General features: G+C 41.3%; 2 protein-coding genes across 8 annotated transcripts in view; one reads left to right on the forward strand and one right to left on the reverse strand.

Annotated features, from left to right (window-relative positions):
- Positions 1–6,222, reverse strand: part of LOC128703104 (UDP-glycosyltransferase UGT5-like) — a 58,191-nt gene extending 51,969 nt beyond the window's left edge. For 3 of the 5 annotated variants that reach the window (XM_070103469.1, XM_070103468.1, XM_070103464.1), the window contains exons 1-2: positions 6,089–6,217; positions 4,983–5,012 (exon numbers count right to left, since the gene is read on the reverse strand). The gene's annotated coding sequence lies outside the window, so the exon portion shown is untranslated. Of the gene's footprint in view, positions 1–4,982; positions 5,013–6,028 lie in introns of all 5 variants that reach the window. The other 2 variants (XM_070103465.1, XM_070103467.1) reach the window with 2 other exon arrangements.
- Positions 1–20,599, forward strand: part of LOC128703110 (UDP-glycosyltransferase UGT5) — a 442,390-nt gene that overhangs the window by 297,605 nt on the left and 124,186 nt on the right. The gene's annotated exons all lie outside the window — the stretch shown is intronic.

Below are 20,599 nucleotides of genomic sequence, written 5' to 3' on the forward strand. Positions count from 1 at the left end.
TACCCAGGTAAGTGTTCTAACTCGTGATGTACTACTATTGACTGCGCAGTTGAGTATAAAGTCGTGAGTTAGTCACTTATCATAAACCCCGGTGATATGCAGACCTTTGAGTCCACACACGTAAGTTTGTCAGCAATCAGTGAATGAAATATGCTGACATAGCACCCCTTAGGGGTAATTTATAGTCTTACAAATTATAACTCATTTACAGCCCGTTGAGAGATGACTTCGACAGCTTCTCAAGACCTCGTCTGCAGGGGCGGCTGTGCAGGCAATGAGCTGTCTTTCTAAGTTAAGTTTCTCTATATTTAAGCTTAGCTGGTAATACCATTTCTCAACACAGTGTATGTCATGTATTAATACTGCTATAGGGTATATAGTGTATGAAGAAGTCTTGGGTGGATTGCACCCGTGTTGAGATATAGAGTATATCATCCTTGTATGTGAGGCAAAGGAGTTCATAATTGTTACTTAGAGCAAGTAGTATCCTTCGTTCATATAGCATGTCATTGTTTTGTTGGTATTTGATGAGGGGTGGAGTACCTTTTTACTTCCAGAGCACATATGTACGACTTAATAAATGTACCGTTGCTGGGGGGGGGGATGTATAGGTTTTAATGGTGTGTGGTGATGCTTTTACCTTTAAGAATTGTTTTGTATATAAAACTTGGCATAAGATGTATAAGTGTGCTGAAGTAGATTATCTGGATATGTCGTTGGCCCACTTGTGTGAAGTGTTCCTTTTTCTTTTTGGATTGTGTATACATATGTTGTACTTTAATTTTGTTGTTCCATGTCGATTGGTTTAGTGACATGTGTTTGCTTCCATGTATAATGTATACTGTATTTTAAATAAAACATATATAAAAATCTTTATATGCATAAAAGAAGGCATCCATAAAAGTCAGATTTTAAAAAAAATGCATTTTGTTAAATGCAAAGTGTTTCAGAAATGAAAAATAAGTAAAATCTTCTGAATGAATCCTGCTGTAATTATAATCCAGCTGTGGAAAATTTTGAATTTTCTCAAATTCAGCTTGCATAAATTTGAATAATATAATAATTGTGAATTAAAAGGAAGCTGATTTGACCATTTGAGATATATTTCTGTCAAGGAGGATGTACAGCAGTGGAAAATTCAGCTAATAATCCGGCATCTTCGAGGCCAAATTGGGGTTTCTCGGCCAGAATTTCTAATAGGAAACCATGTTGATGTCCTTTGCTGAAGAATTTAGACAGGAAATTTATGGGACCTCAAGAATTATGTGTGGATGGTGAAAGATAAGGAATACGACATCACTCACACGGGGAAGTGCACCATTAACCCTTTCATTTGGATCTCTATCTGTCCAATGTAGAGTCCATGTGTCAGGCAGGTGTTGTTGTGTGATCCATCCAAAGTAATTAAATGGTAAATGGTAATACTTTTTTTTTTCTTATAACACCATTATAATTTATGTACAATTAATATTTTCTTTGTACCAAGCAAGCCTAATCATATACAGCCCACAATATTTTGTAATATAATAATAATAATAATAATAATAATAATAATAATAATAATCATAATAATAATTTTATTTCAAGTATATGTACAAAGTATACAGGCCTACATGACATCAGTGACATACTACTATATAGAAAGTCCTTTGTTATAGAGAGCATTTCAGGCAAATTTGATCAGTTTTGCCACAGGATGGGACCCACACCAGTCCACTACCTCCCAGGTACCCATTATACTGATGGGGAACATAGTCAACCGGTATAAAGAAGCATGCCCTCGCTGGGAATCGAACCCTGACCCTCGTTACGTGAAGGAAGATCTTTAGCCACCAGGCTAAGGGGCAATACTCATGCATGTACAAGCATATGTATACATACCCCTCTGGGTTTCCTTCTATCTTCTTACTAGTTCTTGTTCTTGTTTATTTCTGCTTATCTCCATGGGGAAGTGGAACAGAACTCTTCCTCTGTAAACCATGCATGATGTAAGAGTAACTAAAATTCCAGGAAGAAGGAGCTAGTAACTCTTTTCCTGTATATATTACTAAATTTAAAAGGAGAAGCTTTTGTTTTTCCTTTTGGGCCAACCTGCCTAGGTGGGATATGACCGGTTGGTTGAAAGAAGAAAGAATAAGATTGTAATTATTAATTTAAATATTAGGTCTAGCTTTTTGTGAGAGGTGATGAAGTGGACATCGAGGGAGTCACAGTTCGGCGACCTAGTGTGACTAAGTCCGACGTACCTCACCCGAGTTACTTGCACTTTACCCTTTGAGGGTCGGTCATGTACATGTATGTCATAACAGCTTGGGTCGGTCACGTACTTATACACGTAAATTCTAGCGCCTTCAAATTGAGCAGGAGAAAGCTCGTATGCCTACATGCGAGAGAATGGGTATGCGTCGTCAGTGGCACAGTATAAAAAAATCGGGGCACCTGCATAGCATCGTGGGAGTGGTAATTCAGTGTGCCTTGGTCACCAAGCCAAGTGGTAAGGAATACCTCACTCTCCGGCGAATAGGCACTCTTCCCTTCCCAAGTGATACTTCTAGCAAAGATTGAAGTGTCAGTGAAGATGAATCTAATGGTTTTGAGGAGTTTGTGACAGAAAGTAATGACCAGGATTCCAGAAATAGTGATGAAACCCAGACCATTGCAACCTTCCACCAAAAAGGGTCAGACAAAGTGACTTTTTGCATGTGGGTGGTGGGGATGACAACATAGTTGGTGGAGAAGACATTGTGGGTAGTGGAGAGAGCAGTGTAGGTAGTGAGGAAGGGAGCGTCTGTGGTGGGGAAGACTGCTTGGGTTTGTGTAAACAACATGGCCAGCCCGCTGGCTGATTGGCTGTCTCTATCTTCGTCTGTCTGTATCTATATCAGTCTCTGTCTCTATCTCTGTCTATCTCTTTCTGTCTATCTCTGTCTCTGTCTCACAGGTACACAAATACAATTATACATAGTGTAAATTATCTAGGATAACCAAAAAAAAATCCAGGGAAAGTGCTGTACTGTGCTGGTAGATATAATGCATAGTGAGCATGACTGACGAGTAATACGTATTTACACTTTCTCAGGAATCAGACTGCGTCGTGTGTAATACCTCTTGGTTCATGAGTAACACTCAGACAGAGAGGGAGACAAGCAGAGAGACAGAGAGAGAAGCAGACAGAGACAGACGGATAAGCAGAGACAGAGGTAAACGGAGAGCTAGAGAGACAGACATTAAGCTAGACAGAGCTAGAGCTAGACAGAGAGATAGACAGAGCTGGACAGACAGATAGAGAGACAGACACGCTTATGCTGACTGTGAAAACAAATAAAGCCAAGGCTCATCAATTGTCACCACTGCTGCATTGTGCCTCAAGTGTGGAATAACACTCGTCTTACACCATGCATCAAAGATACATTATTACTATTATTATTATTATTATTATTATTATTATATACTCCCACATATCCAAAACATTGCTGGGGCCTATAAATATTATGTATATATTTTTAGATATTAGTATGTGACTAAGGTCCATGAAAATGTTCACAAGTCATTGTTTGTATGGTTATTGAGTAGCATACAACAAATGACTATATACAAAATATAGCGCATATTGGTCTCACAGGCTATAAAAGTTATTGACAAAAATAAAAGAAAAAAGAAGAAAATAACTAAATAAACAATGACTGCGGGACCAAAAACATTCTTTATCACTTCGTAAGGAAAAAAATATTTTCGAATATTTTTCGACCCTGAGAACTAATTTCAGAGAGAGGGACTCTCAACCCTCAAAGGATAATAATTCAGGTAATACCCTGTAAACCTCATGCAGGTAATTTTCCCACATAATAATTCATTCCCTCTGAAGGCTTTAACCTATTAGTCTAAGTAAAGCTCTAAAGCTAAATAAAACAGTTTATTACAATAAGGATCATGTGTCAACTCTATTATAACTCACTAAGTTCATTAGGTCTCCCCAATAAATTATCCCTTACTTCACTTTTCTGAAAGTGATGTATCTTTTAACAATTTTTTCAAATTGGATTTTACACTGTTCGAAATCAATACAAATTCAAGGTAAACTTCACCAACACTTAAGATCTGAAGATGATCAGAAGATTGTAATAAAGTTGGTAGAATTACTGACAATATGTAAAGTAAAAAGACACAAGTGCAACTAAAGTGACATAAAATGTCACATTAGTTGCAATTGTGTTCTTTTACTTTACTTGATCGGAAGAGGCATTCCCCAGGTATTGCAATTATTATTATTATAATCAAGGGGAAGCGCTAAACCCGGAGGATTATACAGCGCCTGGGGGGGGGGATGTGGAAGGCATTCAGGCTTAATTCGGGGAACTGGAGCACAGATCCAATTCCCTAAATCAAGAGCCCCTCACCAACATCAAGGAACCTTCCTTGAGGGGTCAGGTATTGCAAGGAAGCATTTTGTTTCATAAAATAAACAAATTATAACTTTCACAAACCAAAATGAGTGTGATGCTTTCACTCATAAACAAAAAAGCTAAAAGTTTTAAATCGAGAAGAAGAATCGTTCTCCACCTATCACATTTAATGAAGCAATTCAAAGTTTGTTAACTACGTTATCAAACTGATAATTAAATTTGCAGGTACATTCTGTGATCATATTGTTCCTTCATTATCCTTTGTTAATATTGATCTGTTATCATCCTAATACAATCTTTCATGAAATAATGAAAAATCAGAGTGATGCTGCTCTGGTTGTTTGATGAAGTGAGAGTTTAACAACTCACCTTCACTCACTATGAAGTTCAACAACTCACCTTCTCTCACTATGAAGTTCAACAACTCACCTTCCCTCACTATAAAAATCAACAACTCACCTTCACTCACTAAGAAGTTCAACAACTCACCTTCTCTCACTATGAAGTTCAACAACTCACCTTCCCTCACTATAAAGTTCAACAACTCACATTCCCTCACTCTGAAGTTCAAAAACTTACCTTCCCTCACTATCAAGTTCAACAATTCACCTTCACTCACTATGAAGTTCAACAACTCACCTTCCCTCACTGTGAAGTTCAACAACTCACCTTCACTCACTAAGAAGTTCAACAATTCACCTTCCCTCACTAACAAGTTCAACAACTCACATTCCCTCATATGAAGTTCAAAAACTTACCTTCCCTCACTATCAAGTTCAAGAATTCACTTTTACTTGCAATCAAGTTCAACATCTCACCTTCACTCACTATCAAATTCAACCACTCACCTTCCCTCATTATGATGTTCAACAACTCACCTTCCCTTACTATGATGTTCAACAAATCACCTTCCCTCACTATGATGTTCAACAACTCTCCTTCCCTCACTAGGAAGTTCAACAAATCACCTCCTTTCACTATCAAGTTCAATAACTAACATTCTCTCTCAAGTTAAACAAATCACCTTCCCTCACTATCAAGTTCAACAAATCACCTTCCGTCACTATCAAGTTCAACAACTCACCTTCACTCACTATCAAGTTCAACAACTCACATTCCCACACTATCAAGTTCAACAAATCACCTTCCCTCCCTATAAAGTTCAACAATTCACATTCCCTTACTGTCAAGTTCAACAAGTCACCTTCCCTCACTGTAAAGTTCAGCAAATCACCTTCCCTCCCTATAAAGTTCAACAATTCACCTTCCCTCAATATAAAGTTCAAAAACTCACCTTTCTCTCACTATCAGGTTCAACAACTCACCTTCCCTCACTATTAAGTTCAACAACTCACCTTCTCTTACTGTCAAGATCAATAACTCACCTTCCCTCACTATCAAGTTCAACAACTCACCTTCTCTCAATATCAAGTTCAACAACTCACCTTCCCTCACTATCAAGTTTAACAACTCACCTTCCCTCACTATCAAGTTCAACAATTCACCTTCCCTATCTATAAAGTTCAACAACTCACCTTCCCTCACTATCAAGTTTAACAACACTCCTTCCCTCACTATCAAGTTCAACAATTCACCTTCCCTATCTATAAAGTTCAACAACTCACCTTCTCTCACTATCAAGTTCAACAACTCACCTTCTCTTACTGTCAAGTTCAACAAGTCACCTTCCCTCACTATAAAGTTCAACAAGTTACTGTGCCACACTGTGAAGGAAGACACTCAGGTGTAGTTAAGTTCAACACTTTACTGTTTCACACTGTGAGTGAAAGTATATCACTGTGGTAGACTCTGAGAGGAACAACACAGCAGCGCTCCCTGGCAACCATCGTAATCTTCAACACAGATGCCAACCATCACAGTTTTATTATAATTTACATTACTTGCTCTTCACATGTATTATTCTCAAACTTTGCTTACTATAACACTAATCTTAAAAATCTGTTCGTTTCATTATATTATTTTTGTATAATATAGAGGAATATTTCCAATAAGAAATTTACATAAAATATGCAGCCTAATCATCATGACTTAATAAACATTGTCTTTCTTCTTCTTGCTACGTGTTCATTAGCTAATCTTTTTCAAATGCATCTTTCTATGTTTTTCAAATTCATCTTTCTAGATTACAGAAGGAAAATGAGCAATGAAAATCACACTTAGCTTGGATAGGAGAGGTAGAGGGCACCTGTTTGTCTTGCTATTTGCCATAAATAAAGGAGTTAAAATATCACTCTGAGGAACAGAACATAGACATATGACAACAATTCGAAGGTTAAACTAGAGGGTAACTAACTTAACTATCCAAGGAAAACAACTAAATGTCGTTGTTACTGCAGTTTTAAGTAAAACTTTATTTTCCTTAGCAGGGACAGGACAGTAGTAGAAAATTTATATACAATGTTATAATATTCAGATGCCAGTGTGTTAACCACTCGTCCAACTGACTCTTATAGAATTCATCCAACTCTGTATATTTTCATGCACCACAGGTAGGTTAGCATTGGTCTCATTGTTAATTAAATGCAGGTTTTCCCAGACAAATCCCAAACAAGCGTGGCTGTGGGGATTTGTCTGTGCTCAACTTCCTTCAAAGCGACCATTCATGGCAGTTTTAAAGGTAGCAAGTGAAATATTTATCCAGAAAATTTAACTGATACATCGTGTTGAAAATTTAACCAGATGAGGTTTATTCAATAAGCTCATTCCCCGCTCAGACGTTGTGCTGAGCGGTTGTCAGCTGCTTCTTCTCAGTCCCAACACCTGGTGGAGGAGTTTTTTTACATCAACAACAATGGCGGCTGCGTTTCGCCGGCGTGGTAATACTGTTTGTATTCAACTAACACACGGCTCTATCACCAGCGAATCAATGGGTTAATGCCAGCAATCATTCCTGATACATATGGCATTCAGCGTGAATCCTTGTGTGGAGTCACCTTGAATGGAACTTCACAGATCTTCATCAAGTTTTGTGACACTCAGATTTACGAGAAGATTGTGACCCAGTACCAGGATATAAGTAAGCAAGTCACCCCAGCAGTTTCAGTCCAGTTGCATGACGTTTCACGGTACTATACGTGGGTACGTGTGCGAAACGTGCCTTTTGAGGCCAATGAAGTTGATATACGTGACGTTTTTGAACGTTATGGGAAGATCCACCTGTTCACCATGGGTAGGTGGTCTGACGGCCACTATGCTGGTCTTCAGGAGGGGTCATTTACGTTGAAAATGTCCCTTCGTCAGCCGATTCCTTCGAACGTACACCTGGAGGATTTTCGTTCCCAGGTGTACGTTACGTATCCTGGACAGAGAAGAACTTGCCGCCTCTGCGGCGCTTTGGATCACATAGCGGCTCAATGTGTTCAGCGCCAGCCGCCCTCGGGACGTGGTCGTCGTCCTGACGGCGGAGTACCCCGTCAGGCTCCGGAAGAAGAGGTTGAGGGCTCGCCGTGTCTGACATCATCGAGTGCTGAGGTTGATCGGGCCATGCTACTAGAGTCATCTTGTGTGACTCTACCTGGGACTGCCTCCCTTGACGAGGTGGAACATGTGAGCAGTGTAATCCCTATAGCAAGAGAGGCAGGTGATATGGAGGCCGACATTGTATCTGCGTTGAGTGACCTATTAGCATCGCATGAGTCTGATTCTGTGCCGTGTGTGCCTTTGTTGAAGTGTTCTGATGAGGTGAGATTACGTGTAGATGATGCTGATCAAATAGCTAAAGTGCGAGATTTGGAGAGTTAGAGGGTTCATACTGTTGAGGCAGACATTCACAAGAACACTCCAAGTACTGACATGTCTGAAGATGCTGTTTCTAGGAAGCGTGCGGCTACCCCGTCTGACTCCGATGATGTCTTGACCCCTGGACAACGTTCATGGAAGAAGACGTGGTCGGAAATCACGGGTGGGGGAAGGTCGCGCGAGTCCAGGACAGCAGGTAATATCACTGGGATTGCCGAAGGTGCGCGAAGTGCCTTGGGTGCTTGCCAACGCAAAGAGGGAAAGGGAGTGGTAGCCCCTAGAGGAAAGCCACCTTCAACACAGTTAGGTGTGTAACTATTAATGTTAATGGTTTGAAATCTGTCAGAAAGTGTGTGCAGGTGCATGAGTGGTTGAATCGTTTTGCAGTGGATGTGTGTTTTTTGCAAGAGCATATCTTTTTGATTATAACAATAATTGCAAGAACATACCCATAAGGTAGGAAGTTTGTTTGAGATGGATGGTTATGACATTGATGTGACTCACTCCAGACGTCTGAAAGGTGGAGTGGCTGTGTTGATAAAAGCGACCAGCCCGTTTGTGATGAGACATTGGGAGGAAGGGGGGGAGGGTCGCATGGTGTGAGTCGTGGGGATTGGGGTAGTAGAAGGGTTGCTTTGTAGGGGTATATGGGCCGGCTGAACATGATGTTAATATTAAAAATACTTTTGTTAGAGATGTCTTAGTATGTTATTTGAGATCCCTGCCGGAAATTACAGTGGTCGGTGGTGATTGGAACTGTGTGGCACGCCGTAAAGACGTTGAACCGAGGGGGGCGGGTTTCTGTCCGCTTATTTTGGTGACTTGTTGTCTGGGCTGGGGTTGGTAGATGTACACGGAGGACGTGGCTTGGTGATTGAGCATACTTTTGTGCATAGGGGCTATGTGGCATGTGTAGATAGGTGTATGTGTCTCGGCGGGTGGTCGTAATCAATGTGCGTGTGTTGAATGTCTTTTTCTCCGACCACCGGGGAGTTTTTGTAGAGCTCGACTGGGGGGGTCTCCCAAATCGTTTTAAGGGATACTGGAAATTGAATATGCGGATGCTACAAAGTGCAGATGATACGGAACTATTCGCAGACTTATAGGCGTCTATGGGAGTAGACTCCTGGGAGGGGTAGGATTTAGTACGATGGTGGGATGAGATTGTGAAGCCTCGAATTAAGAATTTTTTTGTGCATCGGGGAAAGGAGGCCACTCGCTTGGAATATGGTTTTCTGAGGTACCTGGAGGGTCATCTACGACAATGTTATGAGCAGGGAGAGGCATCTGGGGTTTACCCAGTGGATAAGATCGACGCTCTTAAAGAACAAATCCAGGTATTGAAAAATAAGGTTTTCGATGGGGCGCATTTCGGGTGGGGTGGAGGAGGCTTTGTGGGGTGACAAGCCGTCTGCTCGTGTCTTACGAAGTCAGACACAAAGGCGAAAAGCGACTGAAATTGTGAGTTTAGTAGTGCAGGATGAAGTTGATGGGTATAGTGAGGGATAGGTCTTAACAACAACTGAGGGGATACGTTTTTATGTCGATACTTCAAGTAAGCTCCAGATGCAAAGTAAAGACGTGAGTGAGCATGCGATACAGGAATTGGGGAGAGGAGTATGATGCGAGTTAAATGATTATGATCGCCTTCTCATGGGTGGGCCTATATCTGAGGCAGAGGTGTGGGAGGCACTACAAGGAATGAGTAAGGGGAAGGCACCAGGCATTGATGGCATCCCTTTTGAATTTTATATCAAACATTGGGAGGTAATACTGACTTTTATGGTTCGTTAACTCAATGCGATGAAGGAGGGGGGGTGTTAGGTCTGTCTCAGCGTACGGCAGTGTTTGTCTTAGTTAGGAAATGTGATGTGCCGTTAGCTGTTAAGGACTACCGTCCCATTTCGTTGACGTGTAGTGACTATAAACTATGTGTGAAAATTTGGATGAATAGAACTAAGAAAGTGTTTGATAAGGTAATCCATAAGAGTCAGTTTGGTGTGCCAGGTAGGTCAATTTATGATGGTCATGGGAATATCAGGGAGTTTGTTGAGGAATGTGGGGTGAGGGGTGGGGGTGGTGTTTTGGCTTTAGACTGGCGAGCCACTTTTGATAGTGTGGAAAGGGAGGTTCTGTGGAAGTTTATGAGATGGCAGGGTTTTGGAAATGAGGTCATCATGTAGGCTCATTCGTTGTACAGTGGAGGGGATTTAAAGAACAAGTTAATGGCATGTTAGGTGTTTTTGTACACTTGAGCAGGGGCATTCGTCAGGGATGCCCCAAGTCTTAAATGCTTTTTGCATGTATGCAGGACCCTTTTTACTGGGCTGTTTATGGACGGGGAGTAGAGACATCGTGGGGTCCGAGTAGTGGTCGACCGACCCCTGTGGGTTATGTAGATGATACTACTGTGTTATTACGTTCACGGGAGCAATTGTGTTTTGTTGGGAGACTTGTTGACATATTTGGCAAGACTACTGGGATGTGTCTTAATAGAGAAAAATCGAAGATTATGGAGTTGGGGGAGTGGGTGGGGGATGGTGAGGATGCAGAGGGGTGGACTGTCGTTGATTGTATCACTATATGTGGTATTCATTATATGTGGGAGGTCGATCAGATGAGGGCGTGTAATTCGGGGAGGGTTGTGCATAGTGTCTTGGGGTGCTCAAATAGTCTACGGCCGCGACATTTAACCCTGCATCAGAGGGCGGTGGTCATTAATGTCCTGCTTTATAGCAAAGTATGGCATGTTGCTGCACTGTATAGTCTGTTACAGGGGGACGTCAAACGTCTTTTGCATAGAGTTTATCGATTTTTGTGGGGTTCAGGTTGCAATTGGCTCACAAGAGCGGTGGTGGAGACACCAATGCATCAGGGAGGGTTGGGTCTCATTCCTCTGGAGGCTCGTGTCATGGCATGTTACGTGAAGCGTCCTTTTCTCCGACTGGGTGGGATGCATGGTGGGTTAAGTGAATTGTATCACGACCTGCGCAGGTGGTGGGGATGGAGGAATTTAATTAGGTGCAACACGATGCTTCACGTATTATTGCACATGAGGGACATGCGCTGTGTAAAATTATGTACCTTAGAAAGGGCGGGTATGGAGGTAGTCTTGCTGCGAGTTGAAGGAATGTATCCCATGTATGCGTGGGGTGATGTATGGAGGCGAGTTAAACAGTTGCATCTGCCTGCTCAAGCACGGGAAGTGGTTTTTAAATTTTTACATGGAATCTTGCCTTCCGGGGAGGTGTTGTATAATAGGCGTTTGGGGGAAGACTGGGGTATCATACTCAAAAACCTCATTCTAACCAAATTTATGAAGATAATGCTGGCCAGAATTATAACACAAATTTAGATAGCTTATCTGAGGTTCCTGGAGCTGTCTTGTCCAGTCGACTGATACCTCAAGTTATGCAGGAATGCACATCCAACAATTTCGGCTCTTATTTGAGAGGTGTCAGCCCAGTTTAAACTCTAAAGCGACGAAAATTCTTCCGATTATTCACTAATGTTTCTTGTCCAATTCAAACAACAATGGTGAGTCTCTTCTGTGCAGGCGCAGAGCCTCCCTGTCGGCTCCATTCTCTTCTTTTAAAAATACATACATTTTATTTTTCCGGAAAATATTATTTTCCACATGAAAACTTCAGTACGCCTACCGGCCCATACTAGGCAGATCCTCCACAAACTAAAACAATGAATAATTCTTTATCATATTCTTCTAAGCATAGAATAGAAAATTTCACGAGGTAAGAGATTTTGAGGGTCGGTTTTATTGATGAAATAGTGAAGGAACATCGTTCAACATGACAAATATATTAAAGGAATGCCATTCCCATGCATTCCCATAGCATTACTCTACAATTTGGATCAAGAGCCCCTCACCATCATTCTGGCACCTACCTTAAGGACATTACCTACACCATTAGCCTATAACAGTATTTAACTGCTTTTAGAATACATGTTCAGTTTAACTATTTTTTCGTGACTGTTTGCATTTGTTTTTGAAAGGATTATAATATCTAGTTTGGGTAGCTTATTGAATTCTATCCTACCTCAGCTACACCATAGACCAAACAGCTGGCAAACTAATTATCTCAACTACTCTTGTACATGTCAGGTTCTTCTCCGGCCTACGATGATTCCCTGCTGCCTGTGAAGAAGTGTCTTGTTTGCTCCCCGTGGACTGAACCAAGATGCCCTCAATCGAGCAACTTTACCAGCACCTTAAGGAAGAATTGAGGGTAGCGAAGATGGAGATACGGCGATTGACTGAGGAAAACAAGAGGATTCGTAGTAGTCCTCCTGTTTCGAGTCCTCAGGTCTAGAAAGGAACGTGGACAGTGGCTGGGCAGCATGAGACGAAGTTGACGATCAAGAAGACGAATGGAAAGGTAGAGACGACGAAGAAGAAAGGTACTGCTGTGGAAACTGTTGTGGAAACATCCAATGCATTCTCGGTGCTACCCGACGAATGCAAGTCGACTACTGGGAACACCACTACAAACGGCACCAAGGAAGGTAAGAATATTGTTGTTGTTGGGGATAGCCAGGTTAGATATATGGATAGGGCTTTCTGCTTGAAGGACAGGAGTAGGAGACAGAGAGTTTGCTTTCCTGTGGCTGGGATGGAAGACTTTGTTAGCCGGCTTGACAACATCATGAACAGTAATGGGATCAATCCCATCATCTGCCTCAGTGCTGGAGGCAATGATGTAGGCAAGCGCAGAAGTGAGGACTTAGTTAGAAGGTTCAAGACAGCAATAGACCTAATTAGGAAGAAGGGGGTGCGCCCTGTTATATGTGGCATTTTGCTAAGAAGGGGTGTTGGAAATGAATGATTGTCCAGAGCAATTGGTATTAATTGCTGGCTGGATAAACACTGTAAGGATAATGCAGTACCTTTCATTGACAACTGGGACAACTTCTATGGCCAAAATGACATGTATGCCAGGGATGGGGTTCACTTATCCAGGGCAGGTGTGGGTTTTCTTGCTAGCTCAGTTGAGGGGGTTGTTAGGACTTTAAACTAGGATTAGTTAGAGGTATGGGTTTAGAGATGATAAAAAATGAGTATGGATATATTGACTTATGCTTTGATATTAAGAATCTTAATAGTAACTGTCATGGAGTAACCCTAGGTAATGATAATTTCAGAAATTGTGTAAAAACAAACATGAATAGGAAAAATGTGCGGAAGAAAAAACATATGATGGTATTTTATGCTAACAGTCGCTGTATAGCCCTTGTGGCTTAGCGCTTCTTTTTTGATTATAATAAATATGCTAACAGTCGAAGTGCAAGAAATAAGATTAATGAACTATGTTTGATTGCATATGCTGGGAACTTCAATGTCATTGCATTAACTGAAACGTGGTATGATTTAAAGAGTCGGGATATGATTGCTGAGTGTAATATTCAAGGGTTTAAGTTGTTCCATGTGGATAGATGTTGTGGGAAAGGGGGAGGAGTTGCATTATATGTTCGAGAAAAATATTAAATGTTGCATAAAAACAGGTATAAAAATAGATGGAACAGCAACAGAATCTGTTTGGGTAGAGTTTGTAGAAGGTCAAGAAAAGCTAATTCTAGGTGTAATATACCGACCTCCAGGCTTGGATCACGATAGAGGGAGACTTCTTTGGGACGAAATTGTTAGGGCTTCTAGACACAATTGTGATTGTAGGGGATTTTAACTTTAGTCAAATAGACTGGAATTCTTTGACCGGTAATCTGGAGTCCAGTGACTTTATGGAAACAGTTCAAGACTGTTTTCAGAAACAGAGCGTAACTGAGCCTACCAGGGGTAATAATTTGCTTGACCTAGTCTTGTCAAATAAGGAAACACTCGTAAATAATCTGGAGATCACTGAAGAGCTTGGCGCAAGTGATCACAAATCCATCACTTTCAGCATTAACTGGGAATACAAGAATAGCGATAATACGGTAAAAATCCCAGATTTTCGTTCTGCCGATTATAATGGACTTAGGGAACACCTGTCAAATCTCGATTGGGGTTATCCACCAAATTATTTTATTGACGATAATCATACTCATGAATATGAAGGGATCTGCTTTTATGATTGTTTTCTTAATAATGTACACAGTGCCCAGAGTATATACATTCCCCAGAGAGAAATTAGGTCTACTAATAATGATCCGAAATGGATTAACAGGAGGCTAAAGCATCTATTAGGGGAGAAAAGGGAATTTATAGGCGCATCAGCTTAAAAGAGAAGTAAAAAAAAAGGGATTAAAAAGGCTAAATTTTTTATTTTTATTTATTATCACACCGGCCGATTCCCACCAAGGCAGGGTGGCCCGAAAAAGAAAAACTTTCACCATCATTCACTCCATCACTGTCTTGCCAGAAGGGTGCTTTACACTACAGTTTTTAAACTGCAACATTAACACCCCTCCTTCAGAGTGCAGGCACTGTACTTCCCATCTCCAGAACTCAAGTCCGGCCTGCCGGTTTCCCTGAATCCCTTCATAAATGTTACTTTGCTCACACTCCAACAGCACGTCAAGTATTAAAAACCATTTGTCTCCATTCACTCCTATCAAACACGCTCACGCATGCCTGCTGGAAGTCCAAGCCCCTCGCACACAAAACCTCCTTTACCCCCTCCCTCCAACCCTTCCTAGGCCGACCCCTACCCCACCTTCCTTCCACTACAGACTGATACACTCTTGAAGTCATTCTGTTTCGCTCCATTCTCTCTACATGTCCGAACCACCTCAACAACCCTTCCTCAGCCCTCTGGACAACAGTTTTGGTAATCCCGCACCTCCTCCTAACTTCCAAACTACGAATTCTCTGCATTATATTCACACCACACATTGCCCTCAGACATGACATCTCCACTGCCTCCAGCCTTCTCCTCGCTGCAACATTCATCACCCACGCTTCACACCCATATAAGAGTGTTGGTAAAACTATACTCTCATACATTCCCCTCTTTGCCTCCAAGGACAAAGTTCTTTGTCTCCACAGACTCCTAAGTGCACCACTCACTCTTTTTCCCTCATCAATTCTATGATTCACCTCATCTTTCATAGACCCATCCGCTGACACGTCCACTCCCAAATATCTGAATACGTTCACCTCCTCCATACTCTCTCCCTCCAATCTGATATTCAATCTTTCATCACCTAATCTTTTTGTTATCCTCATAACCTTACTCTTTCCTGTATTCACCTTTAATTTTCTTCTTTTGCACACCCTACCAAATTCATCCACCAATCTCTGCAACTTCTCTTCAGAATCTCCCAAGAGCACAGTGTCATCAGCAAAGAGCAGCTGTGACAACTCCCACTTTGTGTGTGATTCTTTATCTTTTAACTCCACGCCTCTTGCCAAGACCCTCGCATTTACTTCTCTTACAACCCCATCTATAAATATATTAAACAACCATGGTGACATCACACATCCTTGTCTAAGGCCTACTTTTACTGGGAAAAAATTTCCCTCTTTCCTACATACTCTAACTTGAGCCTCACTATCCTCGTAAAAACTCTTCACTGCTTTCAGTAACCTACCTCCTACACCATACACTTGCAACATCTGCCACATTGCCCCCCTAAATGTGACTATGAAATTAGAGTTGCTAATGAATCAAAGACTAATCCAAAGGGGTTCTTTCAAGTGTATAGGACGAAGGTGAAGGAAAAAGTAGGACCTCTGAAAATTGGGAATGGACAGCTGACGGGTAACGAACTGGAAATGTGTTCCTTATTTAATGACTATTTTTTGTCAGTTTTTACACATGAAGATGTAAATGAGATTCCAGTAATTAACAATTATTTGGTTCCTGATGAATACAAATTAACTAATATTACTGTCACGAGGCACATGGTTATTAAACAATAGACAAACTGAAGCAAAATAAGTCCCCGGGACCCGATGAGTTGTTTTCCAGGGTACTTAAGGAATGCAAGATGGAGCTTAGTCAGCCATTAACGAGTGTGTTTAATGCGTCCATCCTTACCGGTGTTGTGCAAGAGTTGTGGAAGATAGCTAATGTGGTTCCTATATTCAAATCAGGGGATAAGTCCACTCCTTCAAATTACCTGACATCTATAGTGGGCAAGTTATTAGAATAAATTATAGCTGATATTATCAGAAGTCACCTTGAAGAGCATAACTTGATAAATGAATCTCAGCATGGATTCACGAGAGGTCGTTCCTGCCTGACAAATTTACTGACGTACTTCAATAGAACATTTGAGGCAGTTGACAGTGATAAAGAATATGATATTGTTTATTTGGATTTTAGTAAAGCCATCGATAGAGTACCTCACAAGAGACTCTTAAGAAAAGTGGCAGCTCATGGTATAGGAGGTAAAGTTCTAGCATGGACAGAGGCATGGCTTACCAATAGAAAGCAGAGAGTTACCATTCATGGAGTGAAATCTGAGTGGGGATTAGTCACTAGCGGCGTTCCACAAGGATCAGTTTTAGGCCGTCTCTTGTTCATAATTTACATTAATGACCATGATGAAGGGATTACGAGTGACATGAGTAAGTTTGCTGATGATACAAAGATAGGCCGCATAATTCACTCTGAGGAGGATAGCAATGAACTCCAGGAGGATTTGGACAAATTAATGTCTTGGTCTGAAAAATGGCAGATGAAGTTCAATGTGGATAAGTGTAAAGTACTAGCCCTTGGTAATGAAAATAACCCTCGAAGCTATAATCTAGGTGAAGTAGAGCTTGATCATACAGAATGTGAAAAAGGCTTGGGAGTAATGGTAAGCAGAAATCTAAAGCCAAGACAGCAGTGCCTTAGTGTGCGCAACAAGGCCAACAGATTACTTGGATTTATCTCAAGAAGTATAAGTAACAGAAGTCCAAAAGTTATTTTACAGCTTTATACATCACTAGTGAGGCCTCATTTAGATTATGCTGCTCAGTTTTGGTCCCCTTACTACAGGATGGATATAGAAGAATGACTAAAATTATTTACTGTGTAAGGAACCTTCCGTATGAAGATAGACTTAAAGCCTTAAATCTCCACTCTCTGGAGAGGCGTACAATGAGGGAAGATATCATTGATGTGTATAAGTGGATGACGGGCATGAACAAGGGAGATATTAATAAAGTACTGCAGGTGTCGAACCAGGTAAGAACCAGAAATAATGGATTTAAGTTGGATTTAAGAGGTCTTTGTGGCATTTATGGATATGGAAAAGGCGTATGACAGGGTGGATAGGGGGGCAATGTGGCAGATGTTGCAAGTGTATGGTGTAGGAGGTAGGTTACTGAAAGCAGTGAAGAGTTTTTACGAGGATAGTGAGGCTCAAGTTAGAGTATGTAGGAAAGAGGGAAATTTTTTCCCAGTAAAAGTAGGCCTTAGACAAGGATGTGTGATGTCACCGTGGTTGTTTAATATATTTATAGATGGGGTTGTAAGAGAAGTAAATGCGAGGGTCTTGGCAAGAGGCGTGGAGTTAAAAGATAAAGAATCACACACAAAGTGGGAGTTGTCACAGCTGCTCTTTGCTGATGACACTGTGCTCTTGGGACATTCTGAAGAGAAGTTGCAAAGATTGGTGGATGAATTTGGTAGGGTGTGCAAAAGAAGAAAATTAAAGGTGAATACAGGAAAGAGTAAGGTTATGAGGATAACAAAAAGATTAGGTGATGAAAGATTGAATATCAGATTGGAGGGAGAGAGTATGGAGGAGGTGAACGTATTCAGATATTTGGGAGTGGACGTGTCAGCGGATGGGTCTATGAAAGATGAGGTGAATCATAGAATTGATGAGGGGAAAAAAAAGAGTCAGTGGTGCACTTAGGAGTCTGTGGAGACAAAGAACTTTGTCCTTGGAGGCAAAGAGGGGAATGTATGAGAGTATAGTTTTACCAACGCTCTTATATGGGTGTGAAGCGTGGGTGATGAATGTTGCAGCGAGGAGAAGGCTGGAGGCAGTGGAGATGTCATGTCTGAGGGCAATGTGTGGTGTGAATATAATGCAGAGAATTCGTAGTTTGGAAGTTAGGAGGAGGTGCGGGATTACCAAAACTGTTGTCCACAGGGCTGAGGAAGGGTTGTTGAGGTTGTTCGGACATGTAGAGAGAATGGAGCGAAACAGAATGACTTCAAGAGTGTATCAGTCTGTAGTGGAAGGAAGGTGGGGTAGGGGTCGGCCTAGGATAGGTTGGAGGGAGGGGGTAAAGGAGGTTTTGTGTGCGAGGGGCTTGGACTTCCAGCAGGCATGCGTGAGCGTGTTTGATAGGAGTGAATGGAGACAAATGGTTTTTAATACTTGACGTGCTGTTGGAGTGTGAGCAAAGTAACATTTATGAAGGGATTCAGGGAAACCGGCAGGCCGGACTTGAGTCCTGGAGATGGGAAGTACAGTGCCTGCACTCTGAAGGAGGGGTGTTAATGTTGCAGTTTAAAAACTGTAGTGTAAAGCACCCTTCTGGCAAGACAGTGATGGAGTGAATGATGGTGAAAGTTTTTCTTTTTCGGGCCACCCTGCCTTGGTGGGAATCGGCCAGTGTGATAATAAAATAAAAAAATAAATTTAGATTTAGAAAGGACATAGGTAAGTACTGGTTTTCTAACAGAGTTGTAGATGCGTGGAACAGTCTTCCCAGTGGGGTGATAGAGGTTAGGACCTTGGGTAGCTTTAAGAAGAGACTGGACAAATACATGAGTAGGAGGGGCTGGGTTTGACTGGTGTCATTGGGTACGGGAGTTATTTCTTGGGAAGCTTAAGGTAGAGGTCGTTTTGATAAGGACCTGCCTCGCATGGGCCAGTAGGCCTTCTGCAGTGTTCCTCCATTCTTATGTTCTTATGTAACACAGCAATTAGGTGACCTAACACCATCACCTGATATTCGCCAGTGACATGAATACGAATTGTGTATGCTGTTGTTTCTCTGTCTCATGTATCACTTAAAGTGACCAACGTCCTAAAACCGAAACAAATCCAATAAAGATATGCAAAGTAAAAGCACTAATGTTTTATGAGCAACATTCTCAGAACTTACAAACAAATTTGACTCAGGTGTAAGCTCATGAATTTGTTTCTGGGTGCAAAATAAATGTTTATGTACTTAACACTGCTACAGGTATTTGTACTCTTTTTGTTTTTAATGTAATTAAGATTTTAACAGTAACTTGAAAGGTTAACTGGACCTGGTGGTGATCAACTACGCTTATCTCAAGTGTGTGATAACAGCAGCTCTCAAGTGAAGTTGACGCACCATTATCTTGTTTCATACTATGGAACAATGCTCTTCTCCAGACTGAGGGACTGACCACCTCAAAACTTTAAGGGTGATGGACTGATAACATCGTCTTCAAGTATCTTCTGTTTCTATCAACTTTTCTGTACTCGTGTGTGATGAATGGTTTGAAAAACCGACAAGTTGAAGATTGAGACACTTATGCAGCATATGGAAATCTTTATTCAGGAAACGTTTCGCCACACAGTAGCTTCATCAGTCCAATACAAAGAGGAAGGCGTAAGGAGAGGAGGAGAATGAGGTAATCAGTCCCTCAACCTGGAGTCGATGTGTTCAGTCCATCAAGATTGATGGACTGAACACATCGACTCCAGGTTGAGGGACTGATTACCTCATTCTCCTCCTCTCCTTACGCCTTCCTCTTTGTATTGGACTGATGAAGCCACTGTGTGGCGAAACGTTTCCTGAATAAAGATTTCCATATGCTGCATAAGTGTCTCAATCTTTTCTGTACTCGACTGAAGAAGCCTACTGTGTAGGCGAAACGTTTCATAATAAAGATACCTAACAGTTGCATATGTGTCTCACCTAACAACCTGTCGGTATTTTATACCATTTTAATGTTCAATGTTCTGAGTGAACATCGCATACGATATTTTTCAGAATGATTACTTAAGAGGACTGATGTTGTCAGCTGTTCATTTCTGACCGACTTCACATCATGACAAAGAGTGTCACGTAACGAAGAAAATCTCATAGCCGGGCAAACAACCTGCATCAGAGACCAGTACTTGAGACGACACCACGCCTTCTCATCATGACCAAGATAAATCATGTTACCACGTATCATTATTTTGGTCTTATTACATTTGTTTAGTGAAAAATTATATTTAACATCTGTAAAAAAAAATATTTATATATTTTTTTTATTTTTTATTATTATCACACTGGCCGATTCCCGCCAAGGCAGGGTGGCGTGAAAAAGAATAACTTTCACCATCATTCACTCCATCACTGTCTTGCCAGAAGGGTGCTTTACACTACAGTTTTTAAACTGCAACATTAACAACTCTCCTTCAGAGTGCAGGCACTGTACTTCCCATCTCCAGGACTCAAGTCCGGCCTGCCGGTTTCCCTGAATCCCTTCATAAATGTTACTTTGCTCACACTCCAACAGCACGTCAAGTTGTTGAATTAGACACATGTGCAACTCTTGGGTATCTTTATTGAG

This window comes from Cherax quadricarinatus, chromosome 85 (assembly GCF_038502225.1).
Source record: "Cherax quadricarinatus isolate ZL_2023a chromosome 85, ASM3850222v1, whole genome shotgun sequence".
Lineage (NCBI taxonomy): Eukaryota > Metazoa > Arthropoda > Malacostraca > Decapoda > Parastacidae > Cherax > Cherax quadricarinatus.